Source organism: Macaca mulatta, chromosome 2 (genome assembly GCF_049350105.2).
Source record: "Macaca mulatta isolate MMU2019108-1 chromosome 2, T2T-MMU8v2.0, whole genome shotgun sequence".
Classification (NCBI taxonomy): Eukaryota; Metazoa; Chordata; class Mammalia; order Primates; family Cercopithecidae; genus Macaca; species Macaca mulatta.
In genome coordinates, this window is record NC_133407.1 from 53,864,280 (window position 1) to 53,877,374 (window position 13,095).

The window sequence follows — 13,095 nt, forward strand, 5'->3', positions numbered from 1 at the left end:
GATTTTACAGCCTTTCACTGATTAATTTTTTTTTTCTTTTTGAGACAGGGTCTTGCTCTGTCACCCAGGCTGGAGTGCAGTAATGCAATCGTGGTTCACCACAGCCTTGACCTCTGGGACTCAAGTGATTCTTCTGCCTCAGCCTCACAAATAGCTAGGACTATAGGCATAGGCCACCACACCCAGCTAATTTTTGTGCTTTGTTTTTGTAGAGACAGGATCTCACTTTGTTGCCTAGGCTGGTCTCAAAATCCTGGGCTCAAGTGATCCTCCTTCCTTGGCCTCCCAAACTGCTGGGATTACAGGAGTAAGCCACCATGCCTGGCCAGTGGTGATTAATTTTTATAGCTTTGATAAACCCCAGCAATAAGTCAGAGATTTAAGATGTGATTTTGAGAGCATTTGTCAAAGATGTTAAAGGATGCAAAACATATGATCAAAACAGAACCATAGGTCATTGTAAAACAGTAATTACTCATTTAACCAAAGTGATTATCAAAAGACTTTAAAGGCAATATAGAAGATTATATGGATGTAAAAACCTTAACCCCTTTAAATCTGTTTTTCTAAGCAATCAAAACCTGATAAAGACAACATAGGAATTATCTTGATTAAATATAAAACGTTGTTTCTTAAGCTAGTTACCAAAAAGGCAAAGAAAAACCTTTTGCAGCGTGACTGCTTCTTCTTATGGGGAGCCCATTGAGATTACCTGGAAGTTAAACCTGATGAAAAAAGTGCTTGAATTTAATCAGACATGGGAAGTGTGTATTCAAAGTTACGGGTATAGCATGGGAATACATGACTCTTAATAAGTGCATGAGAAGTTTCTTGATTACATGCACTAAAACATGTAGACGTATCAAGAAAATCCAAGAGTACAGAATCAAGTTATACTGGAGGAAAACATTGCTTTTTCAGACCTTTAAGATAAAACATTTTAGCATCAGGCATAATGCTAATGAGCAGTTAGAACCAGAAGGATAAAAGAGCTGATGAAAAAAAGCTGAAGAAGTTATCTCAGGCTTTTTTTCAAGGGGAGAAAAAGATGAAAGCAGCAAGACACAACAGTTGAACTTCTGAGATATGAATCTGAGAAGTTTTCAAAAGAAACAGGTTATAGAATTAAAAAGCAAAATCTCTTATAATTTCATTAAAAGTAAATTCATACCTTAACAAAATCCTGTTTAAACATAGGGGACCAATCTTTAGAAAGATTACTATAAATAATTCCCTTTTAATTAGAGCTAGTTTAATCACATACAAAATTTCTTTTATAAATTTCCCTTTATGAATGTTATCACTATTTATGTAGACCATCTATGACATGCTTGGAGTTTTTGGTATGTCTTATACTTCCTTCATTTAAAAATCAGTCATTTTATTTAAAGACAAAAATTTACCTTATAATATTTTTTCACATAAAATTGTTTTTGGAAATTTTTAAAATATAATTTTATATTTATAATTTTAAATATTTCTCTTTATTGGCTTTTAAAATATTTTCATAAATAATTTTTAAATAACTTTCAACTTATATAAAGCTATTTTAAAATAAGATTATTTATAGAATTACATATTAACAAAAATGTTTAGTCTTAGTAACCTTAAATTTTAGTGAAAACTTAGGAAGCAAGAAATCTTGAACTGTTTTTCAGATGTTAGGATTTTATAGATAAAACCATGCCACAATTTTTAGAAATGTTTCCCCATATCATAACCCTTTCTTAATTGTAAATATCTCAGATATCCAATGTGCATTTACTATTCAATTTAAAACAATTAAAAAATTTTTAATTGCACAAAAAGTTCATCTACAGGCATCTATCCTATTTACATGTACTCGACCCTTTCATTTTTAATAGTTTACTTCTGGAAACTGAGATATTACACAAAGCTAGTAATAATTTAAAGTTATTTCCTTATTAACCATTTTTTAAAGTCTGTGAACATCAGGTGTTCACCTAAGTAAGAACCTTAAACACACTGGTGTTTTGCTGATAACTTAGAATATTTAGCTGTTTTTATTGAACCCAACAATATTAAATTAGTCTTATTTGTTTAAAAAAGTTACACAAAGATTACTCTGTTTTTGGCTGGGTTTATAGTTTCACAACCTTTGTGCCAAACCCTGACACCTTAAAATATCCAACAGAGGCAAATATAAAACTTACCTACCTAAACAAAAATGTATGCTGATGATTCAGAAGACATTTTAATTTTTATTTTTACCAATGATTTGAAAGCCAGTTTATTTATTAAAGATTGATAAATTCATGTGAACTTGAAATGCATTTTGACTTAATTTATGAGTATTTATTTAATTATAAGCCATTTGGTAGCACGCAAGACACAACACAAAACATACATGTATATCACATAAACATATCTAAACATGAATACATATCCACAAAGATCCAATAGCTTCACCTTGGAATTCTAGCCATTAGATAGCAACGTAAACTTAACATTTTATATAAGATTATTGGATAAGAATTATTTTTCTGTCAAAATTGAAATCTGTTTACATGACTAAATTTTGTTTGCCCTATTGGGTAAGGTAAGGAAAGCTATAGACCAAATTTGGGTAGAGCATATTTAGGGCAGTTTTCTTTTTGTTTTTAAAAAAAGCCTTTTTCAATGCATTTTTATTAGTGTTTTTTTTTTTTCTTTTGTAGCTTGACAGAACATCCATGCCACACTAATGTTTTGTTTTGTTTTGTTTTAGATGGGTTCTCACTCTGTCTCATGGGCTGGAGTGCAGTAGTGTGTTCATGGCACACTGCAGTCTCAACCTCCTGGGCTCAAGAGATCCTCCCACCTCAGCCCCCTAAGTAGCTGGGACCAAAGGCATGCACCACCACTCCCGGCTAATTTTTTTATTTTGTAGTGATGGAGTCTCCTTATGTTGTCCAGGCTGGTCTTGGACTCCTGGGCTTAAGCGATCTTCCCACCCTGGCCTTTTCTTTTCAGTTTTAAAGGAGTTTCAAATGTTTATGTTACAGTTAGACAATAAATAATGAGTCTTAGCACCAGCAGTTTAGTAACAGCAGATTCAAAGCAGGCAGAAAAGAAAAGAAAGAGCTTCAGAATATTCTGCTTAACTTTATAGTTGCAGGTTAAATGAGCTGTGAATTTGAGCTCTGAACTTTTCTTGCTGTAATTCGTCCATCAGTTTAAAATGTACACAAAAACTGGCTATAATACGTAACCAGCTGGAGTCCCATATAGTCTAGAAAAGAGTTCACATGCGTTCTCCACCTACAAAGCTTAACCCAGATACAGAGAGCACTCCGGAATCCCAAAGAGGATGACAAAATCAGGGCCAGGGTATTGGAAACTGTTTCTCCCTTAGTGAGGAGAGAAGCAGCCTATCTTGCTCCTTCTGACAATCAGATGAGCCTGATGCTGTGAAGACCATCCTAGAGCACCCTCAGAGGAAGGGGTAACACTAAACAGAGACATAAACACAGATGGTGCCAATGCAGATGGAGCACCCTGAACTGATCCCTGAAAGAGGAAACTGGAGAAAAGCCCTGAAGTCTTGTCTGAAACCCAGATGGCACCCCAAAAGGATCTCCTGTACTAGGTCCAGATGGCACAAAGGCCCTTATGGCACCACGATTGACCTGTGCTAGGTCCAGATGGCACAAAGGCCCAAAAGAAAGAGACAGAGAAACCCCATTCACACTCCAGTCGACTTACCTAGTCCAAGTGCCTCAGCTTCCCAAACGCCACTTTCCTTGCACCAGCAAAGCGTTGTGGGCAGTTGATGCTGTGATGGGGACAGAAGGGAAATCCTAGGGGCAAAAGTGTCCTTGGCAGCTGCTGGGAGGTCCCTGAAGTCCCCAGCCATGGAGTCAGCTAGCTGAATTGCTGGCACTTTTGAGCAGCTGTTGCCTCCTCCAGTAGAAACCAGGCAGACAGTCTAGGTTTCATGAAACACACAGCTCCTCACATGGGGCACCAAATTTGTAATTGACTCAAGTTCAATTATACTCTTTTATAATCACTCTTTACTAGAAAATAAATTATAAATGTGTAGTAATCTTCAGTTGGGTTTCGAGAGGCATATGGAATTCTATATTTAAACTCAGTGGTGGTGCATGCCTTTGGTCCCAGCTAGTTAGGGGGCTGAGGTGGGAGGATCTCTTGAGCCCAGGAGGTTGAGACTGCTCACCACTTGGAAGTCTAAGCATGAGAAGTGAGGTGTGGTAAAAGGAAAGCAGCTTTTTTTCAAACGTTAGCAAATGGGAGAATGGCTGGGCTTAAGCCTCAAAGGAACCATCTCAGCTTTTGGACTGAGTGAAGTGGTTTAAGAAGGAAAACTTGGTATGGAAAACATGCGGGAGTGGTGCAAGAGAGTGCAGGTCTGTGTCTTTTTCTAATGGTTGAGTAATCACCCATCTGGAGGTCCAGTGGGCGTCATCTTGATTTGGACCTGGTGAGGTGGTGAACTAATTGTAACTTCTCCTAAGCAGGAGGTTTCCACAGCTGAATCTCTGCATCTGGTTTGTTTCAAAATCAGACCCTGGAATTTCTAAGCAAGCACATAATTAGAGAAGCAAGCACTGTGCATGAGAATGCCTGGTGGGAAAGGGAAGGAAACAAAGAGTTTTAAACTATATTTCAAGGCCATATTCTGAGATTAGGAAGGAAAGGTGGGGAAAACCCCTTTAAAATGCATTTCAAGGCTGGGGTACAGGATTACAGAGAGACATACGCTCTGAGGCATCTTTCTGAATTTCTATGAGATACCCATATAGTGGATACAGTTTCAGGTGATTTTAAATATAGAATTCCATATGCCTCTCCAAACCCAACTGAAGATTACTACACATTTATAATTTATTTTCTAGTAAAGAGTGATTATAAGAGAGTATAATTTTTGTTTAAAAAATCAAATCACACCAAATAAAAACCCAGGATATACACATGTAGAAAGGCTTATAAAGCTTTGGTAATCAGCTTGGTTTTTCTGGGTCCTGGGATTGTAGGAGTTTCACTTCTTTCCCTCTCTCCTTTCTTTCCCTCCTTCCCTTCTCTTTTCCTTTTATTTTTATTTCTAGTTTTCCTTAGACTAAAAAATGAATTGTCTAATTTAAAAATTAATACACACTTAAATACCCTCACATATTTTTTTTTGGTAAGAAATCCAATGTTCCTGATATTTCTTTCTTTATTCCATATATGCATTTCTTAGTCTTCAAACAGTTTGGTGGTAGACTGGGCACAGTGGCTCACATCTGTAATCTCAGCACTTTGGGAGGCTGAAAGGCAGGAGGATCACTTGAGCTCAGGAGTTTCAGAACAGTATTTCCAACATGGTGAAGCCCCATCTCTACTGAAAATACAAAAATTAGCTGGTCATGGTGGGGCATGCCTGTAATCCCAGCTACTCAGGAGGCTGAGGCACGAGACTTGCTTGAACCCAGGAGGTGGGGCGGCAGTGAGCCAAGATTGCGCCACTGTACTACAGCCTAGATGACAGAGCAAGACTCTGTCTCAGAAAACAAAATAAAACAACACCTGTTGTCAGGTCCAGGGCCATGTCTATGCCAAATGTCACACTCAGCGTTAAGGTCCAGCCCATGCTGAGGTCCAAGGGAAGTGGGTGGATGGGCGGATAGCTGAAAGAACAGTCAGAGGGCCATAGGCAGGTGAAATGTATTTTATTCAGCAGCTTTCTCAGCAGCAGCATACTCACACTGTCCATCTTTATCTTGGCTGTCTGCTCCGGCTCTGTGGCTCCTCTCAACAGCTGGCTCCCATGCATAGCTGCACGTCTAGCCTACAAGGCCAACTCTCCCTTACAGTGTTAGCAGCTTAACTCTTTCCCTCTGGGCACAAGCCAGTTCCTGGCTTTCCCCTGCCTGCCTTCAAGGTAACCAGCTCTCCCTTACAGTGGTCAGTAGTGCTATTCTCTCTCTGGGCACCAGCACACACGCTATGTCAAGCCATGTTGAACTCTGGCTCCCCTCTGTCCATCTGCAAGACAGACAGCTCTGGTTCTCTTTATCTTTCTCTGGGTGCCAGCACACCTGTACAGCATCAGCAGAGCAGTTATACCTTCTACACACAACAGTGGCTCAGGGCCAAGTATGAACTTATACAAACAGGTTATATAACAAGTGGAAGGGTGCGCCTACAAACCAATCCTGCTTAGTCACTCTGGCCTGGATGTCTGCCTCGGCCTTGGCCTATTCCGTGACCAAAGCACATCCATGTACCTTACATTCTACCCCCTAGGCCAAGGGAGACATAGGTTTTGGACACACAGGTTTGATACATACCTTTGGCATATAGGCCCTGGACACAGGTCCAACACATAAGCTTTGGGCACATAGGCCTGATACATACACATAGGTTTGACACATAAGCCTGACACATAAGCTTTGGGCACGTGGGCCCAATATACATGCACAGGCTTGACACATATGCCTGGACACACAGGCCTGACACACAGGTCTTATACATAGGCTCTGGGCACACGGACCCGTTACATACATAAGCCTTGATAAACTGCCCAGCTATCAGCACAGATTACCATGGGTGTCACCTCCTTGGTGATTACCATTCACACTGCCCTGAGTTCAGCTTATTAGCTACTTTGCCTACACCTGGTTTCAAACTATATGGTGTCAGTACTAGGTTGGACTGTGACAACAGTCCAGGCAGCAGTAGCACCCTGGCTAGACCCATCTGTGTACCACGTCCCAACAGGGATTGGAGGGTGCCCTTCCTTAAATGGTGATGGCTCAGGATCTAGGGCTGCCTCAGGCCCCATGGTCTTCTCCTGCATTAGGATTACAGGTCCCAAGACTTTTTGTAACTCCGCTGCTAAGGGACTTGTACTCAGCGTACTCCATTGTTCCAAGTAGGGACCCCACTTTGCTTAAGTGGATGTCTGTGCCATCCTAGTCCGGAGGTTGTTACCCATGAAGGCACCCATCCTGCTATTGGGTAAGTTGTCTGCATGACTGTAACCTGTTCTGCCACGCTCTTATGAGCCTGAAGGGCAGCAAACGCAGTTATTAACTGCTTCTTTATTAATGAACACCAGAGCTCAGCTCCTCTCCGCAGCTGGGACTAAAAGCCTACTGGCGCTTCCAAGCATTCCATGCACTGCTATAGGCTCTAGCCAAAACTATCTGTGGTTACATGCACATCCACTTTAAATGGGTATCCCTGGTTAACGACCCATAGGGTTTGTGCCTACTGAATAGCCTGCTTGGCTGTCTCAGCCTCACCATCCAATCCTAGGTAAGGGTGGTGTTGCTGCTTCTGCAAGAGAATCAGAGGTTAACAAAACATCATTAACAAGACCACGACATATGGTGGGGCTATACACACAGCTCTGCAGCAACACTGTGAAAGTCCATCATCACCTTTCCACGAAGGCAAGCTGTTCCTGGCTCTCGGTGGGACTGTCCCAGTTCCGTCATCAAGTGGTCCAGCAAGTCTGTGACAGATAATACAGTTGCCAAGCTATGCAAAACATCCACCCCCCAGAATGTTTTCAAGCATAGGAGAGGCATACACAATGCACAAGTGGAGAGTCAAACGGCTGATGCCAAGATACGGAGACACAGGTTTTAGTCTCACTGACCAGCTTTCATAGCTATCTATGCAGCCTTACCTGGAAACTTATCTGGGTGCAGGGACTGGTGGATTGCCAAGTCCACATGTGGCTCTGGTCATCTGGTGACCCCAGAAGCTGGGTATCTTGGTCAGTCTCTTATCAAACAGAAAAGGCTTTACACTTCTCTCTGACTGCAGCAGGCAATCTGTGAACTGGAACACTTGAGCAGGACTGGGTTGTGCAGTAATGTCCTTTGCCTGAATGACTTGCACTAGGTCTGTATGTGACTGCCAACATTACTTGCTTGACTCCTGCAACTTAGAGGGGACACAGGCACCATAGGAAATGTGTTCCGTGATAGGGGGGGTCCCTGGGTTCACCCTTGGGGCCCAACAGCTGTTCATGCTCTATTTTCTGGTGGATCACTGGGTAAGCCTGCAGCAAAGGTTCTTCCTCCTCCCTGCACTGTGTCCCACAAGGATTGGACGTGCATTTCCTATAGCACAGTCACAAATGCCCATCTGACTCTGCCAGCAAAGGCATGCTTTTCCTCAGTGCTGTGCACTTCCAGGTGCTTCAGTGCCTTCTCCACACTCACGGGAGACCCATCCACTTCCTCCTATGTTTCCACTGGGGCCCATCCAAGCAGCACCACTGCCACTGGGTGCCACAGCCCATGCTGCAGCCACAAAGCTGACCTGGGAGCCCTCGCGGGCTGAAGACCCACTCACCTCATCCTGCCAACTATGCCAATTGTCAGGTCCAGCGCCATGATTACACCAAATGTCACACTCAGCATAGGGTCTGGGTCTGAGGTCTGAGGGAAGTGGGTGGATGGGCAGAGAGCCGAAAGAACACTTTGGGGGCTGCAGGCAGGTGAAATGTAGTTTTATTCAGCAACTCTTTCATCAGCAGCTTACTCACGCTGTCCATCTTTATCTTGGCTCTCTGCTCCAGCTCTGTGGCTCCTCTCAGCAGCCGGCTCCCACGTACAGCTGCATGGCTGGCCTGCAAGGCCAACTCGCCCTTACAGTGTTAGCAGCTTAACTCTTTCCTTCCGGGCACAAGCCAGTTCCTGGCTTCCCCCTGCCGGCGTTGAAGGCTGCTGGTTCTCCCTTAGTGGTCAGTAGTGTTTCTCTCTCTCTGGGCACCAGTGTGCATGCCATGTTGAGCCATGCTGAGCTCTGGCTCCCCTCTGTTTGTCTGCAAGATGGACAGCTCTGGTTATCTCCATCTTTCTCTGGGCACCAGTGTGCCTGTACAGATTCAGCAGGGCAGTGATACCTTCTACAGACAACAGTGGCTCAGAGCCAAGGATGAACTTAAACAGGTTATATAACAAGTGGAGGTGGGCACCTGCACACCAATCCCATTGACTGACTGTGGCCTGGATGTCCGCCTCAGCCTATTCCTTGACTAAAGCACATCCATTTACCTTACACCTGTCTGGTGAGTTTAAGTGTAGTATTACATCACCTGGAGTGTTTTCTCCCATCTTCACTCTATAAAACCACATACTCTTCCTTTTTAATAAATTGCTCCAAAGACTTTCTAAATCTCTCCAGATAAATCACATGTGCTGTATTTTTGTGTGTGTATGCTTTCCTGATATAATTGGTGTCATTTCACTTTGTTTCATGTATCTATACTGTTTTCTGTGCACTTTCTGATCTCAGAAACTAGATAGTTGTAACTTTTCTGAGGTCAAGAACCACAGCTCTTCTTATTTGGTTTCTGACTCTTCTTGCCATTATGATGCCCAACATTTATAATGCCCAATGGATAAATCTGATTGGAAAAGAGCTGACCTGGTAAATTTTTGAGAGGTGGGATCATTTCACATACCTGCCGTGGTTTAGATTTGCTTTGAGGGTGAAACAGGAACTCTAAGCTGAATTTTTTATTTTTATTTTTATTTTTTTTTAGATGGAGTCTTGCTCTGTCACCCAGGCTGGAGTGCAGTGGTGCGATCTCAACTCACTGCAAGCTCCGCCTCCTGGGTTCACACCATTCTCCTGCCTCAGCCTCCCGAGTAGCTGGGACTACAGGTGCCTGCCACCACACCTGGCTAATTTTTTTTCTATATTTTTAGTACTGACGGAGTTTCACCGTGTTAGCCAGGATGGTCTCAATCTCCTGACCTCGTGATCCTCCCGCCTCAGCTTCCCAAAGTGCTAGGATTACAGGCATGAGCCACCACACCTGGCCTAAGCTGAATTTTAAAAATGAATCCAGCTAGTAAGATCACAGAATCCCGACAAGTACATCTTGGTTAGACAAACCTTGAACCCTTTCAATGTGGATGATTTTTAAATATGGTCATTATGTATTAAGTGACCATTGAGGCAAATCTGAGCCTAAATTGGTATTTCTACGTGGAAACAGGATGTGGATATTTGACTTGCCACAAATTTCTTATTTTTGTACCCTCCTTCCTAAAGTGCTGTCTGCCTCCATGTGGCTTAGAATTAAACTGCCAACTCCCGGACATTGCTTCACACAGTGGGTCCCAACCACGAATCAGACATATTTCTTCATAATGACAAGGAATTTACTCTCCACCAATCCTTACACTTCTCTACTAATCTTATTTGCCATTTACATCTGTGACGTTTTCATACTTCTCCCTCTAGCAGATACCTTTTATGCCTGTTTCAGCTCCTGTCTCCAGTTCCAGTGGCTGCAGTGGTGACTGGCTATGCATGGGCTGGAACCAACCTCACCATCAAACAGCACCTAGCTTCCTGCCTGTGCCTCAGACCTCTTGCCTTCCATCTTGGGGCTTCCCTGTTGATGCTGAAACACAGCAAGCTGGGGAGCCCCACTTAGTGCCCACATACATGCCCAGAAGTACAGGGCAAGCAACACCCAGAATGGGTCTTATAGAAAGGAGCTGATGGGGAAGTTCTTTCTCTTCGGCATGAATTGTCCTGAGGCAGATTGTCAATGACTTGTTAGAGGAGTATCCTAAGATGGAGCCGTCAGGTGCACTCCCCCTGACTGCTGGGATACTAGGTTACAAAGAGACATACCCTTTGAGGCATATTTCTGAATTTCTATGGGACAACCATGTAGTTGATACAGTTTCAGGTGCACCCTGCCATTGCCTCTCTCTCCTTCCTCACTTCACCCCCTTGTTCACTTTTTCTCCACAGAGTTGCTCTCCTTATTAAAGGAGAAATATATAAGCCTTTGACTCTCAGATTCCACTTTCTGTATCATATCCTGTTTCCTCAAATCCCATTTCCTATCCATCAGCAACAGAAATCCATTCTCCTCTGAGTTATCACTGTGAAAAAGGAGAGGTGGACAATAGCCATCCACGAGAGTGCTTTTTCCCCCTTTCTCTGAAGGACGTTTTAACTTCTGCAGAGACTTAGAGGTACAGGGCATTTTCAGAAAGCCATTCAACCACACATTTCAATTTAGATTTCACTGATCCTATGCTAGCATGTAGACAGAGTTATTAAAGTCTGTGGTTCAGTGGTTCCTGCTCTTACCTCTGTCACAAAGGAGTTAGTCATTGGCATGGGGGAGTGGGACAGAGAGGCAGAGCCACAGGCGTCAGACATCCCTCACGGGTTTCAGGAGTTGGAGACGTGGTTCCCTAGAGTCAACTTGATGTTAGGAGAAATATCCTCGTCCCCCACCTCATTCCCACAAAAAATTCCCCTTTAGAGGCCAAACAAGAAAGAGCAGCACAAAAGTCACCTTGACTGAAGAATCCCTACTTTGAATAATAGTCAGAGGAAATCTTCTCTATACCTGTTGACCAATCTTGTTTTTGCTTTTTACATTTTAAATTGTAAAAGCACAACGTTAAAGAAATTTGAGAAAAAGATAAAAGATCAGCTACAGTCACACTCGCCTGATGCAGTTCCAGGGACTTGCTGGATGCAGCTGGGGTCGGTGACCTTCGTGGTGCTGCCTGCATCTGTCTGGGGATCTTGTCTGTGACTGTGTTTCTCTTCCCCATTCTACTGAGCCTGGTGACGTTCACGTCACCTTCCTGAGCCCCGGGGTCTGTGCACAGCCGAAACCCAGACCCGCTATTCTCTAGTGAGTCTTGAGTGGAACAGGCCCTAGAGCACAGGCGAGAGAATGGTCTGGATTCAAGGGCAGGGTCCACTCGCCCTAACGGGGAAAACTTCTGGATCTGGGAGCAACCCCTTTCCTGCCATTGGGAGGAAATTGAATGTTTTGGATATTATATATATGCTTAGGCTTTACTTTTTAAAAATAACTGTAGCAAATAATCATAAATAAGAAACTCATCCACAATACCACCATCCAGTGATAATCGTTCTTAATACCTGAATATAGTTTTTTCTATATATACATATAAAATGTTCTCTGTGTATCATGTAATTACTCAAGCAACCAAACTCCCTTGTTAGCAATAACCCCAGTCTTTCCCTCTTGAATTGTGTTCTACAAGATGCCCCTTACCTCCTGTATTTGTTGAAAAACTCCAGGCGCTTACTTGAATTAGAGTGGTTAGGTCCTGCTTTCAAATGCCAAGTCAGAGCGGCACCAGAACTATGATTGTTCCTTTACTATCCATTGCTTGTTGTTGCATCTCAGGGTTGCTCTTGAAGACCACTCTGCTATGGAACGCATGACTTTGGTACCCTCTGAAGTATTACAGAGGTGCTTCATGCTTCGGCTTCGAGTTTACAGTCATAGATTCCCAAAACATGCACTGACTGAGGCATGGCACAGCAGGGGCATCTATAGTCCCTCGCAAATCCTCAAGGACTTTGTGTTGTCTGTGCCAGAGCAAGACATTAGAGTAATTTTATGTTGTGACCTCGCTGTGAGTTGAACCAGCTCCAGAATACCACTGCCTCAAGTGACCAGACATGACAGAGGTCTGCTCTGAGGGGACCTTAGGTCTTTGCCTACAAGGGAAATGCTGAAAGCATTTTCTAAGTAAGTAAATAAACTACACGACACTATGTACTTAAAAACTGGATCATACTGAACAGCATATTTTCTAAACGTTACTGACATAAAGCTTCTGATATCAAAATTTTGTACTTACCAAACACCTTTGAAAGCTGAATTGATTCTTTTGTGTTTAAATATTAGGTAAACAAAAACAAAAACTACTGTGGCCGTCACTTGCAGCACCTCCTTCCCAACCCCTTCTGCCCTTCCTTCCCTCCTTCCTTTTCCCCCTCCTTGCTTCCTTCTTTCTGTCCTCTTTTCCTTCCTTCCTTCCTTCCTTCCTTCCTTCCGTACTTCCGTACTTCCGTACTTCCGTACTTCCTCCCGTACTTCCTCCCGTACTTCCTCCCATACTTCCTCCCGTACTTCCTCCCGTACTTCCTTCCTTCCTCCCATCCTTCCTTCCTTCCATCCTTCCTTCTGTCCATCCGTCTGTCCTTCTGTCCATTCTTGTGTCCGTCCTTCCCTGCATCCTTCCTTCCATCCTTCCATCCTTTCATCCTTCTGTCCTTCTGTCCTTCCTTCCTTCTTTCCCCTCCCTCCCTTCTTTCCTTTGCAGCTGC